A 14150-nucleotide genomic window follows, 5' to 3' on the forward strand; every position below is an offset into this window, starting at 1 on the left:
CCCAACGGCGACAGTAGTCAAGCTTCCGAAAATGGCTAGGCAGGGAATCAGGGATGATGAGCGATCTTCACATGAAGGCTGGTACCGAAGCGATGAAATGCGTGAGAGATACGTAAACACACTCTTGTCCCGATATATAGTCTTACTCGCTACTGGAAAGTTCTATACAGTGCCCTCGCCAGTCTAGCAGCACTAGAACATAACAGAAGCTTCTATAACATACTATCACCGTCCACGGTATACCAGACCGGAAGTTTGCACACCACATTAGCATCTAAATATAGTAACTATCTGACAACTGATTACTGTCCAAACAATGCAATAAGCGTCTACCAAATCTCAAAAGAAACAAATTGAATGTATCACAGTTTCAATCACTGTTAAACAATAACATAAACAATAACATACACTGCCATATGACACATATGATAGTGATTCATTAACACATGCTTATGATAGAGTCGGAATCGAACAATCGATTCTGCTTTTGGCAGAGATTTCTCTTGAGTATTGAAAGCGCTTTGTCGTTTTCATGTGGGGCGATGCTGTGGTTCGTATGAAGTTTGCGGGGGATGAGGATTCATTTGAAATCCATGAGTTGTAAACAGTATCATTTCATTACCTTACTAAACTGACCGCCTCCGTGGTCAGTGGTGGAGCGTCTGCCCGGAGAGCGGTAGGTCGGGGGTTAAAAGATAAAAGATGGTACGTTAAAAGATGTCACTCTGCCTGGTGCTCGGCATTAGGGTCAACTCGGAGTCACTATACTGTGTCTGAGAGGGGCATTCATGTTAAAAACTGTGGCATGGTAACTCAGTGGGCTACCACTATAAAATTGGCATGAGTATGACCTTCACTGTGACCTTATGAACAGTTTACTCATGACCCGCTCTAAAATAGACATGTACCAAGTTTCAGTGACCTACAGTGAATCATCCCATTAGTCATGAGCTATTAATTTTGTCTGGTTCATGCTAAATTATTTTTATATTTTTGGCTGTATGTGGCTATAAACAACATTCATTCTCCAACACAAACGCATATTCTTTACAATAATATACTATGCCAGAACGCACAATAACCCAAAAGCTGCCATTTATATAAATAAACTATAGGGCAAGTAAACTCAACTGACTTTGCAGACTTTAATTCTTGAGGGCATACTTGACAAAATTATGTTTGAAAAATGGAAATAGGATAAAACAGACGATAAAAAATGACAGGCGAAATCGCCTCGCAAACGAAAATTCAGTCACTAGCGGAACTCCCATTGCTGTTGTTAAAACTTGTTCGCGTTGTTTTACGCGCTGGGTATTTTTTAAACGATCGGGCCAGCGCCAGGTCTGTCTGCCTCGAGTTACTGAATCGCACTACGGCGCCTTTTCTGTCTGCTCATCCGTTTGAATAATATGTCCACAACTTATTAGTAATGTGTGTACGTATATTGCTCTAGTCACTTACACTTGTTGCATGCTCAAAGCGCTAACGGGGGCACGGGTGACCCAGTCGCCTAAGGCGCCAGAAAACTATGATTGTGGGATCGAATCCTGGTTCGCCCCGATTATATTTCTAGGTTTGTCAGCAGCATACCCGTGCTCGTGGCTTTCACCAAAGTGGTAAACGTCTGAGACCTGCATCACTTCGGGATTTCCTCCCACATTAAGGTGACACGCCGTGATAGAACTGGAATACTGTTAGAAGCGGCGTTAAAACCCAACTCACTCACTCACTCACTCACTCACTCACTCACTCACTCACTCACTCACTCACTCACTCACTCACTCACTCACTCACTCACTCACTCACTCACTCACTCACTCACTCACTCACTCACTCACTCACTCACTCACTCACTCACTCACTCACATACATTATCACCCCAATCAATGAAACAGTGTGCACTCGATTTTTAGCTGCTAGATCTGTTAAGGTATGCCTAATTAGTCGTCACAACATTATGGGGCACTCCTGTAGAGCAACCTCGTCTAGGTGAGTGCTGGGTAACGCTAATAGCTCTTCCCCCGTGTGGACCCGGGGCAAAATGAGTCCACAACACCCCATTGCTGGTCGTATGAGGCGACTAAAATGGACAACCTGTTTGCCGTGGGTTGCGTCCCTGTGTCGGTGGAGGAAGGGATTCTGGTGGTTGAGGGCACAGGATCCAGGAACCAGTGTTCCTTTTGCCCAACGCACCACTTTGACCCTGACTTCACCTAGACGGGTGGTAGGATGGGCCCGATTCTATCAATCGGCTGGTCACGCCATGCCCTGATCATGGAAACTGTGCAATGATCTATCACATCAAATGTTTCTTAAGTGTGAATATATTTACTACAACATTGTATGGGTACTTTTGCCTAGAGTCCTGTGCCAGAAGGCGGTGGCTCATGGGCCAATCTGGTGATATGGACCTCTGTTTTCTGGGTTTCTCAAGAAAAATGTCGAAGATCAAACCAGCCTGGCGTTTCTTCTTTCAGATCTCCTTGCTATACAAGTCTGTGTTTCTGGAGTATACAACCCCTGTAGCCCTGATGTTTCAGTCTGGTTTCCGCTGCAACATCGTCCTTGTTGACACTCGGTGGCGGGTGGGGAAGCAGGGTTGCTGAAAAGCATCACTCTACCATGGCTCAAACATTACACTCTGGTTCTGTAAAAGCAAAAAAAGAGAAGACATCTTTCTTCTTCGTCAGATGTTTATCAATTTGTGTCTGATTCCTGGCCAAAACTCTTGGTTATTGAGTGAGTGAGTGAGTTAAAATTTTACGTCACATCGGCAATATTACAGCCATATCGTGACGAGTCAAACATTTGCTTACAAAGAAATTCCAACTTGTAAAATACCTGTCGCCAAAGGACAGTACAATAACTAGAGTATCACAGATTTTAGTTAAAACTAGTTTGAGAGTATATAAAAGAATAAGGTACAATTCAACAACACAATATAAAAAAGGCTTTTGATCGCCAGCAACCAAAGCCACCACACTAGGGACCGAGGGGACTTACGATGCTTTTGCTACCTGCACGGCTCCCAAGCAGGATTTACACCATCTCTTCAGTCGCTGGCGATTGTAGTCAATATTAACCACCAATTAAAACGAACAAATATTCTACGATTAAAAATGTGATAGCTATAAATTTACTTTGAAAGAAATGGAACTTATGTATCCTCTCCGGGGGACAAAAATTTTACTGTACTTTAACCCCCTTCGAGGATACAGCCACTAACAATCGCAGTTGTTAATTTATTCCACCAAGTTTAAAACATAGTTTTTATACAATATTATTAATCAAAATTTTGCAAACAATTTAATTTCTTTTAATAAATCTATAATTAAACGAGAGTTGATACTAGTAAAAAGATCCTTAATAGATGATGTTTTGAAATATTGATCCCTTGTGATGGAAAAATCAATACAGTCAAGCAGTACATGCTTGACCGTGATTCTTTCATCACAAGGGATGCAGAATGGAGGATCCTCACCTTTCAACAAATATTCATTAGTATATCGAGAATGGCCAATACGACCTCTTCAAATCTGGACTGACAATCCAAGTAGGTATAACCTATATTCGCTTTTATTGCATGTAATTTATTGATATCTACTTGGGTGTCCTACTTCTTCTGCATTAGATCTCTGATGTAACATCTAATGACAGGTTTATAATCACTGTAGGGTAGAAGAAGTGGTGTCACAGATTTGTTGAGAGCTGCCCAAGCAGCAGCAGCAGCCATTGTATTACCAACAATCCCAACATGGCTTGGTAACCAACAAAACACGATGTCATATTGGCCAGTAGCAAGATCATTCAATAATTCAAGTATTTGGATTATAAGTGGATGTTTGCATGACATATTTTTAATAGCCTGAAGGCATGAAAGAGAATCTGAAAAAATAATGAATTGTTCATGTTTCGATTGGTTTTTGATATATTTTAGTGCGGTAAAAATGGCGTTTGCTTCTGCTGTAAAGATGGAACTGTTATCTGGTAATCGCGAAGATATTGTTCCAATGACAATGGCGCTGGCAACAGCGTCACCATCCTTGGATCCATCTGTAAATATGGATTTGTAAGTATCATAAGTGCTCCTTAATTTCATTATATTGTTGTTGATAAATTTGTTGATTTGTTTCAGATTTTTTTAATTTGGTTAATGTGAGGTCTCCCTCTGGCCTTACCATTTGCCAAGGAGGTGATGAAAACAGTTGAGAAGGAGCAATATGTTGCAGTTTAATATTTGAAGCAAACATAGCAGACTGGATTCTGATTCCGAGTGGTGGAACAAGAGATGATTTTTTATTGTAAATATCTTGGTAAAGAGGATTAAAGACGCAATTAAAAGCTGGATCTGATTGATTAGAATATAATTTAGTGACATATTGCTAAGAAAATTTCAGACGGCGTTGTTTAAGAGAAGGTTCATCCGCCTCTCCATACAGACTGTGAATTGGAGATGTCCTGAAGGCTCCAAGGCAAAGCCTCAGGCCCTGATGATGGATAGTATCCAGTTTTTGTAAATTACTTTTGCAGGCTCCACCATAGACGATGGAGCCATAATCGAGTTTTGAACGGATCAATGATTTGTACAAGTGTAAGAGGGTTGTTTGATCCCCTCCCCACTTAGAATTTGAAACTACTTTCAACAAATCGAGTGCCTTCAGGCATTTGGCTTTAAGGTAATTAATTTGCAGAAGGAAAGTTAAATGACTGTCAAAAATAAGGCCCAAGAACTTGGCCTCTTTTACAACTTTGATTGGGGTGCCATCTAAAAATAGTTCAGGGTCCTTATGCGGCTTATATTTTCTGCAGAAATGGATACAGTTAGTTTTTGATTTGGAAAATTTAAACCCGTTTTCAAGGGACCATTTATGAATTTTATTGGGACAGATTTACAACTGCCTCTCTATTGTATGCATATTTTTTCCACGACAAGAAACATTAAAATCATCCACGAAAGGTGATCCATCTACTGAATCACTTAAAACCTTTGAAAAACTATTTATTTTTATACTTAATAAGGTGACAGACAAAATACTGCCTTGCGGGACACCCTGATCCTGATGATAATGATCAGACAGGGTAGAACCCACGCGGACCTGAAATTATCTGTCAGTTAAAAACTTGGATATAAATTCAGGCAAACGGCCTCTCAATCCAAAATCATGTAAATCCTTTAAAATCCCATGTTTCAACGTTGTGTCATACGCTTTTTCTAAATCGAAAAAGATAGACACTGTATGCTGGTTATTAATGATTGCATTTTTCACAAATGATTCTAACTGTACTAAATGGTCAACCGTACTTCGATTCTTTCGAAAGCCACACTGAATATTTGTAATTAAATTATTTGATTCCAAGTACCATGTTAATCTATTGTTGACCATATTGTTGTTTATTTTGGAAACATAATGTTGCCAAGATTGGCGTTTATTTTGTTTAAACGTAAGACTGGCTTTAGCATTTATGGTTTTATATTTATTCAAATTATGGACCATGGGATGGCGACGGAAATAGTGTTCAGCTTTTTCCGTGCCTTCCTAGCTTGTTTGCAGTCATTGTTTAACCATGGTTTACGGATGTGTGAATTTGTAGAGGACTTAGGAATACATTCATCTGCTATTTTGTTTAATTCATCCGAAAATAATTGTACAGGATCAGTCGCGTCAATAAATAGATCAGGTTTCAATTTATTGGATGCGAGCATTTCAAATAAAGGCCGCCTTAGTGAAGTTCCATCTTGTTGAAGGAGGTACATCTGAAGGTAAGACAGGTTTTAAAATAGTTGGGAAATGATCACTGCCACAGAGGTCTTCGTGGACGGACCATTCAAATTCGTTTAATAAATCAGAGTGAGTGAGAGATAAATCCAGAGCAGAGTAGGTACCTGTACCGGGATGTAGATATGTGTTTGAACCATCGGTATATAGATACATAAGTCATTGTTGGAAATGAAGTCTTCCAAAAGTTTCCCCTTATTATTTGTCGGAACACTACCCCAAAATGGATTGTGCCCATTTAGATCACCCATAATAAAACAGGGCTTTGGGAGTTGATCATAGAGAGCTTGAAGTTCAGACTGTCGGAGAGAAGAAGATGGTGGGATATATAAGCGAGCACAATGTAAAAACAATGTGCAAAGTTACGCGGATTGCAACAGCCTGAAGGGAAGTAGTAAGTTGAACGGGGCTATGGATGACGCCGTGTTTCATTAGAACTGAAGAACCTCCAGTGGCTTTAGCACCAGGAGGTGAGAAGACATTGTAGGAGGTATAACCTCTAATATCAAATTGTCAGTATCCTTATAATATGTTTCCTGTAAACATATGGCAGATGGCTTAAAATCCTGAATTAAGAGTTGTAATTCATTGTAATTATTCCTAAGTCCTCTACAGTTCCATTGAATTAAATTTGATGAGTGAGTCATGGTGGCTCAATTGGTGATCTCTCACATGAACGTGAGGAAGAAGAACTCCTACTGCTACAGTCTGACGATGGAGATGTAACGGAAGTTTACACTCGCCACAACCGGAACAGGAAGGTACCTTGGTTCATACGGGTGTTTTTACATCCGGGTTTTTGGAAAGGGATACTTAAGCTCGTGCGTGTCGCACGAGCTTCAGTCAGCGTCTGGCTCCGGGGACAGGCTTGCCGGAATCTGTACACACGTGCGTTGGTATGGTAAGATAATTGTATTAGTAGTAGTTTGTTATTTTATTTGCCCAGTCACACCATTTTTTCTGTTTAGGTTATCATGTTTGTTATAATGAGATAGATTTAGCATGTAGGTTAAGAATATTTTCTGCTGGAATGTGTGTGCCAGTGTTGGTTAGGCTAGAGAGTTTCAAAGTCTTTGGACCCGGTGTGTCGACCGACATGAAGTTACATGAAGTGACAAATATAGCTGATTTAAAAGGATTAATTTTAACAAGAAGTCTATGTACACGGGAATACTGGGAATAAATGACATACTTAAATACATTTGTATTGACATGTTACTTGAGAGCATTGCTGTTTTTGCATTTAAGAGTAACTTTATGTATTTAGCATGGAAAATAGCATATGCAAAATCCCGCCCTCCTAGGCGGAAATGGACATTTGAAACCAACGTGATGCTACTAATTGCACAACATTGAAAGTTGTTTTCGACTAGACAGGGTTGAAGATAATAGACTTAAAGTTGTGAATTATTAACAGCAGATACATAGGATTAGTAACATTACATTTCATTTATATCATTGGTGGAAGTTCAAGTCCTTTCATTCAGGACCCCACACGTATCGGTTTACTTGATTGATAGCGTCTACACGTTCCTGTTTTTCCTTTGCTTTGTCCTTGGGTGGGAAGGTACTGACTATGACATCAAATATCATGGCCATCTTTGCTATGACAGTGATGTCCTGTCCTGACTTTATCATCCCGTAAACCTTTCTTTAATACTTTTCTCGCAGGGTGAAAACTGTTCTATAAAGTTCTTTTGCCAGCTGCTTTCGGGTCTGTCCACCTCGCTGCCTTGGTTCTTCTACTACGTCCTGTTGAGAATTCCTTGAGTCCAGGGAAGTTTTAATGTTGATATCGCATATTCTGCATGGCAAATCTGCTACCCCCAGATCCCAAAATCTGCTTTCTGTGATGATGTTGGATTTCATTGATGTTAATGACGCGGCGGATGGCAATACAGTGAATGTCGTTGAGAGGGGAGATGATGAGTTGGTTGGTTTGTTGTTTAACGCTGCACTCAGCAATATTCCAGCTATATGACGGCGGTCTGTAAATAATCGAGTCTGGACCAGACAACCCAGCAAGTAATATCATGAGCATCGATCCACACAATTGGAATCGATGACATGCATCAACCAAGTCAGCGAGCCTGACCACCCGATCCCGTTAGTCGCCTTTTACGACAAGCAGAGTCACCATGAAGACCCATTCTACCCCGGAATCTTCACGGGTTCGGGGGATGATGACAGTGGAGATGATGACAGTGGTGGTGTCGACAATGCATTGTTTAACGGAGACAGGGTAGGTAATGGAAGGAATGATATTGGTGAAGGCAGCGTGGTGTCAGAAACCATCGACTCTACTAATAGTTGCAATTCCTGGATTTCCTTTTTGAGGCTGGCGGCTGCAAGCTTCAGTGTGACGATATCTGCGTCACTGGAACGGTCAGACAGTCCTGTTGTTGAGGTAGATACATGGCGTGGTGATCGTGATGTGCATATGGTCCATTCAGGCGATGCAAGGGGGGAGGTTGTTGGAGACGATGCATTCGACGACTGACTTGATGCCGGTCCTCTTCCAAAAATCAGGAACTATAACGATGTGAAGAAGATTTTGTTAGGTCATACAACATGCATACACCGGCCACACAGGTTATAACTAAGCTACCAACTTGCTCATACCGTCGTGTCTAAGAAGTCTGGTTTATAAGACGTGATAACTTCTTTAATAAAATAATTATTCATGACAGTAATGAGAAAGGAAACCTAAATTCATCTTCTTCGCAGGAGTTGTTCTTTTCTTGGTTTGCTCTTGCTCTTGCTGCATATCCTATGAGATACAAAATTAATATACGCCACTTTCAGTCTAAGTCAGTCAAAGTCCTTGCCATGAAAACTTAAAAAATAATTTCTTTAAAAATCCCAAACTATCAAAAGGCACCAGTTCACCACTAGACCTATCTATGTGCCAAGTTTGGTGAAGAAATATGGTATGGTTTTCAAGATCTGCTTCGGAAACGAAATGTGACGGATGGACGGAAGGATGGAAGGACGGACGGACGGCACCCATTCCTATATCCCCCCTTCCACTTCATGGCGGGGGATTATAATCGCATGTACGTGAACAAAACGCGTGATCGCTGCCTAAATGGCTACAGAAATTACAAAATTACAGGTTACAAATATTTTAACGAGATATATCTTAAGGATACTGAACCTGACTAAAATATTCGATGCTAACACTCACATGTTTCAAATTTTTCACGTATTGTCATGATGAAGGTCGTAACATAGATGTTAAGAAACGCATTTCCTGCTCATATTTAAAACGATTGCCATGAAGCAAAGAAAAACTGTTGATTTACTTGGCGGAAAATACATTGGTATATATATCGTTGAGGATAAATTTGAGAAAATACTTTATATGATTTGCTAACCTTTATCTAAACAATTGAGATGGAAATCCCAAACAAGAATCTCCATAATTCTAATGAGTGATTCGTCCTGCAGTTGTTGTTCTCCAACAGTCAATCGGCTCAAAACTCCTTGAGACAAAACGTTGTTCTGGTCGTAGATTTCAAGGAGCAACACGGCAAGTTTATGTTCGACTGTAGGGCTAAACCGCCTGGAATCAGGTGAACAATTCCTGCTCTCTCGGCTGTGAATGTGTCATCGTCCAGCTGACTAAGGAATGACGAAACTTCATCTTCCATGTTGCCTGTAATTGACATATTTTTATTATAGTGATCCTTGTACTTGGGTTGTCAGTCCAGATTTTAAGAGGTCATTTTATGATGCTGTCCATTCAGATATACACATGAATATATACTACTCAAAAGAAGTTAAGGAACACACAATTCTTACATGTGACTATCGAGTTAATCTGTCATGGCATGAGATTAGCTGTAGCCATTTGAAAGAATCCGATGTTCTTTAACTTCTTTTGAGTAGTATATATACGTACTTCTTGACTATTGATTTTGACATTACAAAGGATCAACATTTCAAAGTTTCGTCCCTTAAGGATCTTTTTAATCTAATTTCTCATTTAATAAGAAGTTTTTTTAAAAGAAGTAGAATTAATTGAATTTTTTTGTTGTACATAGTTATTTTTTACGAAATGGTAGTGTATAATTATTAACCTAGATTGTTTGTGGCTGTGCCCTCGAAGGGTGTTGAAGTAGCGTAAAATTATTGTCCTCCTGAGAGGGTATCATAAGACCAAATCATTCAGTTTGTTATTCCTACCAAGATATTTAATTAGTGGCTAATTTGACTAAAATCATTCACTCACTCACGTCGTGTAGCGGTGATCTCCCCCAGAGCGGCTCTCAGATGATTTCGCAAATGGTTGACCTGGCGAAGTTGAAAGTTCATAACAGTCTGCAGGTGGTCGATACTATTAGGATTGGACTCTGAGAGAACCTGCTCAATGGCTCTGGCAGAGGAGGCGAGTGTAGACAGTGGTTTTAACGAACGCCGCAGTTCCGTTTCCATGAAGGCGAGTCGGGAGTCCGGCATAAGGATGGTGGCGGATTGGGATGACCCGGTCATGCGATGTAGGTCCTCGTCTAGGATGTGCACACCATCAGCCACATCGAAGGAGTGGACAGGGAAATCATCACGCCGTAACAAGGTCTGTCAGCATTGGGTCAGGTTAGACCAAATCGTAGATTTTTTGTCGACATCGGGCTTGGGCAGGGAGCGACGGAGGCCAAACGATCCGCTAGCCAATCAGCTACCTGTGATGGGCCCAAGTGTGTGTCAATAATCGGGTTGAAATGATCCCTCCGATGAAGCCGATCGAGATGAACGACGCCGACGTCTATGTATGGGTGACTTCGAGAACGATGACGGGATCGAGAGAACTTGGAAGAGTGTCGTGAGGCAGTCGGAGGCAGTCGGAGGCGAAGAGGTATACGACGATCGAGTCAAATGAGCGCCCGAAGTAGAACGTCGCAGGAGGCACCGTCGGCGCCGCTGAGGCGGGTGGAGCTTGTGCAAATGAGGATTGCATCCAAGCTGGATCCATAAACGAAGCCAGGAGCACATGACCAAAAGTAGGAGGCGCCGGGTTAGTCAGAAGCGCCGAGGTGGTTGGAGGCGCCGGAAGCGCCGAGGTTGTCGATGAAGATGGCAGAGGTGATAGTGAACCCGTTACGGGCGACGCTGGAAACGATGAGGTCGATGCAGGCGACAGTAAGGGTCGTTTGTCGTGCCGTGGGAGGCAGACTCTACTTTTTAGGCATGTCAGGGTGTCGACGCACACGTTGAGTGAAGCGTTTTCGCGACACTCGTAGATAGGCGGTGAAGGAAGCTGGCGACAGGGGACTGCAATATACAAAACGAGCGAGAACTTTATCAATAATTATCAATAGGATGAAAACAAAGGTAACAAACCATAAACAATAAACAAAACAGCAGACTTTTGTCGCAGTAAACAACGCAAGTAAGGATCATAGAAAGCTTTTAATATTTCCACAATGGATACAGATACGTCGGTTCCGTGTGGCTGACAAAGCAGTTATGTGTTTTAACGTGACGTCAATACTTCTCGTAAAAGGCGACTAACGGGATCGGGTGGTCAGGCTCGCTGACTTGGTGGATGCATGTCATCGATCCCAATTACGTGGATCGATGCTCATGATATTAATCACTGGATTGTCTGGTCCAGACTCGAATATTTACAGACCGCCGTCATATAGCTGGAATATTGCTGAGTACGGCGTTAAACAACAAACCAACCAACCAACTTCCGGGTCACGTGCCGACTTGTCGGGGGAGGACGAGATTCTGGTGGTTGAGGGCATTGGAGCCAGGAACCAGTGTTCCTTTCGCCCAACACACCACTTTGACCCCTACTTCGCCTAGACGGGTGGTAGAATTTGCCCGATTCTATCAATCGGCTGGTCACGCCATGCACTGTGCATGAAAAACGGTCATTTTATTTATATCATTTGAAACACTTTTTGATTATGTAATAAGATAAACCAACTTATGCAAATCTAAATATTGCCTAGAGTCCTATGCCAGAAGGCCTTGGCTAATGGGCCAATCTGCCGATTTTGACCTCTGAATAATGTATGTTTCCCATTTCTTGTCATGGGCCGAACCAGTCTGGCATTGAGTTGGTAAACAAATACAGCTGTTCGTGTCATCTTCCCTGGAGTATAACATCCCTGTATCCCTGGTGTTTGCATCCTGGATATATAACACTGTCCTTGTTGACACTCGATGGCGGGTGGGGAACAGGGGTGCTGAATCATTTTCTTTTCAACATGGCTCAACAACAATCTGGTTCATCTCGAAATGAAAAAAAAGGGACTTCTGGAGGAAATTGAAATTACAACTGGAAATCTTTCTCAAAATATTGATTCCTGGGCTAAATTCCTGGTGGTTGAGGCTGCTGATAACTTACCCATCAAATTGAATCCTTTTGCTGTTGCGGTGAGGTCAAGAACGTCACCCGTGTCCATAGTGGTTCGCTTCTTGTGGAGTGTGCAGGGAGACAGCAATCTCTCAATCTTTTATCTATCTCTACATTTGGCAATATTGAGGTTGCTGTGTTTGTGCACAGAACATTAAATTCTTGTCGAGGAATTGTTCGTGACAGGGCTCGTTGTCTGTCCGACATGTCTGAAGAAGAAATCGCTACAGAGTTGGAAGACCAGGCTGTTACTGAAGTTAAACGTTTTACGTTCAAGAAGGATGGTGTCATCACAAATACAAATACGTTTGTCATGACGTTTGCCCGTACATCCCTTCCACAGTCAATAAAAGCAGGTTATTTCAGTATCAAGGTGGATGTGTATGTCCCCAATCCGCTCCGATGCTATAAGTGTCAATGTTTCGGTCATGGCTCCAAATCCTGTCATAACTCTGTGGTATGTCGTCGTTGCGGTGCCAACCATGAGAGCACTGACTGCGAAAATGACTTGAAATGTGCTAACAATTCTGGGCCACATGTTGCCACATGTTGCTTCATGTGACCGATTGAATCTCAAATAATGAAACTGAAATGTGAAAGGAACATAACCTACCTGGATGCCAAAAACTATTGAAAGATCAGACCACGACTCCATCAACTATTTCTTACGCTGCTGCAGTCTCACGCTCCGTAGCAACATCATCTATTTCATGTCCCAATTAATAAACCTATTCCTGCCATCAGTCAATCAAGTTCAGGTTCTCAGACTGAGATTGAGTCTGAAACACAATCTCAAAGGTCTGTGAAAGAACCAGTTAATCAGTCAAATCCTTTGGGCCTCTGGACATGGAGGTTACTCTTGTCCTCACAGGACAGGCGGAGGAGTAGTTCCACCTTACATTCACGCGAGCGATCTCCAATTGAGCCACCATGACTCAATTGTCCAATATAATACAGTGGAATTGCAGAGGACTTAGGCATAATTTTAATGAGATACACTTATTGAAACAGGATTTTCAACCGTCAGCATTAAGTCTTCAAGAAACATACCTGAAAACTACAGATCAGTTTACCTTAAGACAGTGCGATGATTATCATTCCTTTTCTCTTCCTGAAGATAAAGCAACGGGAGGCTCAACTATCTTGGTGTTGAAGGGCATCATACATAGCCCTCCTTGTAGCTCTTAATACAAATCTTCACACTGTTGCTGTTCATCTGCACATTGCTTTTATGCTGTGCTCCTTATATATCCCTCCTTCCTCTGATCTTCGGGGCGGTCAGGTAGCCTAGTGGCCGAAGGCCCGAGTTCGAATCCCGACATTGGTACAATGTGTGAAGCCCATTTCTGGTGTCCCCCGCCGTGATATTGCTGGAATATTGCTAAAAGAGGCGTAAAACCAAACTTACTCACTCACACCTCTGATCTTCATTAACTCACTCACTCACTCCTCTGATCTTCAAAATCTATACGATCAACTTCCAAAGCATTATCATGGGTGATCTGAACGGACACAACCGTTGTACTGTGGGGAAGTACAAAATGCTAATAATAAAGGAAAAATCATTGAGGATTTTCTTTCTGACAATAACGTATGTATCTTTAATGATGATTCGAGCACCTATTTACATCCAGCCACTGGAACTTAATCTGCCCTCGATCTGTCACCCACAGACTCAAACTTGTATAATGAATTTGCTTGGTCAGTCAATGATGACCTCTGCGGGAGTGATCATTTTCCCACTATACTTAAAACTGTAAACCCTACTGATGAGCCACCATCACCCAGGTGGAATTTTACCAAGGCTAATTGGTCCTTATATAAGGTACTGTGTACTGACAAATTAAAACATGACATTTTCCAGAATATTCCAGATCCGATACAGTTGTTTTCGTATTTACTGAATGACATTGCTGACCAAACCATTCCTAAGTCCTCTGCGAATCCCCATATTCGTAAACCATGTTTTACTGCAAACAGGCCAGAAAGTGTAGGAAGAAAGCAGA

The sequence above is a fragment of the Haliotis rufescens genome, unplaced genomic scaffold (assembly GCF_023055435.1).
Source record: "Haliotis rufescens isolate VD_foot unplaced genomic scaffold, xgHalRufe1.0.p SCAF_2, whole genome shotgun sequence".
In the NCBI taxonomy this organism is placed as follows: domain Eukaryota; kingdom Metazoa; phylum Mollusca; class Gastropoda; order Lepetellida; family Haliotidae; genus Haliotis; species Haliotis rufescens.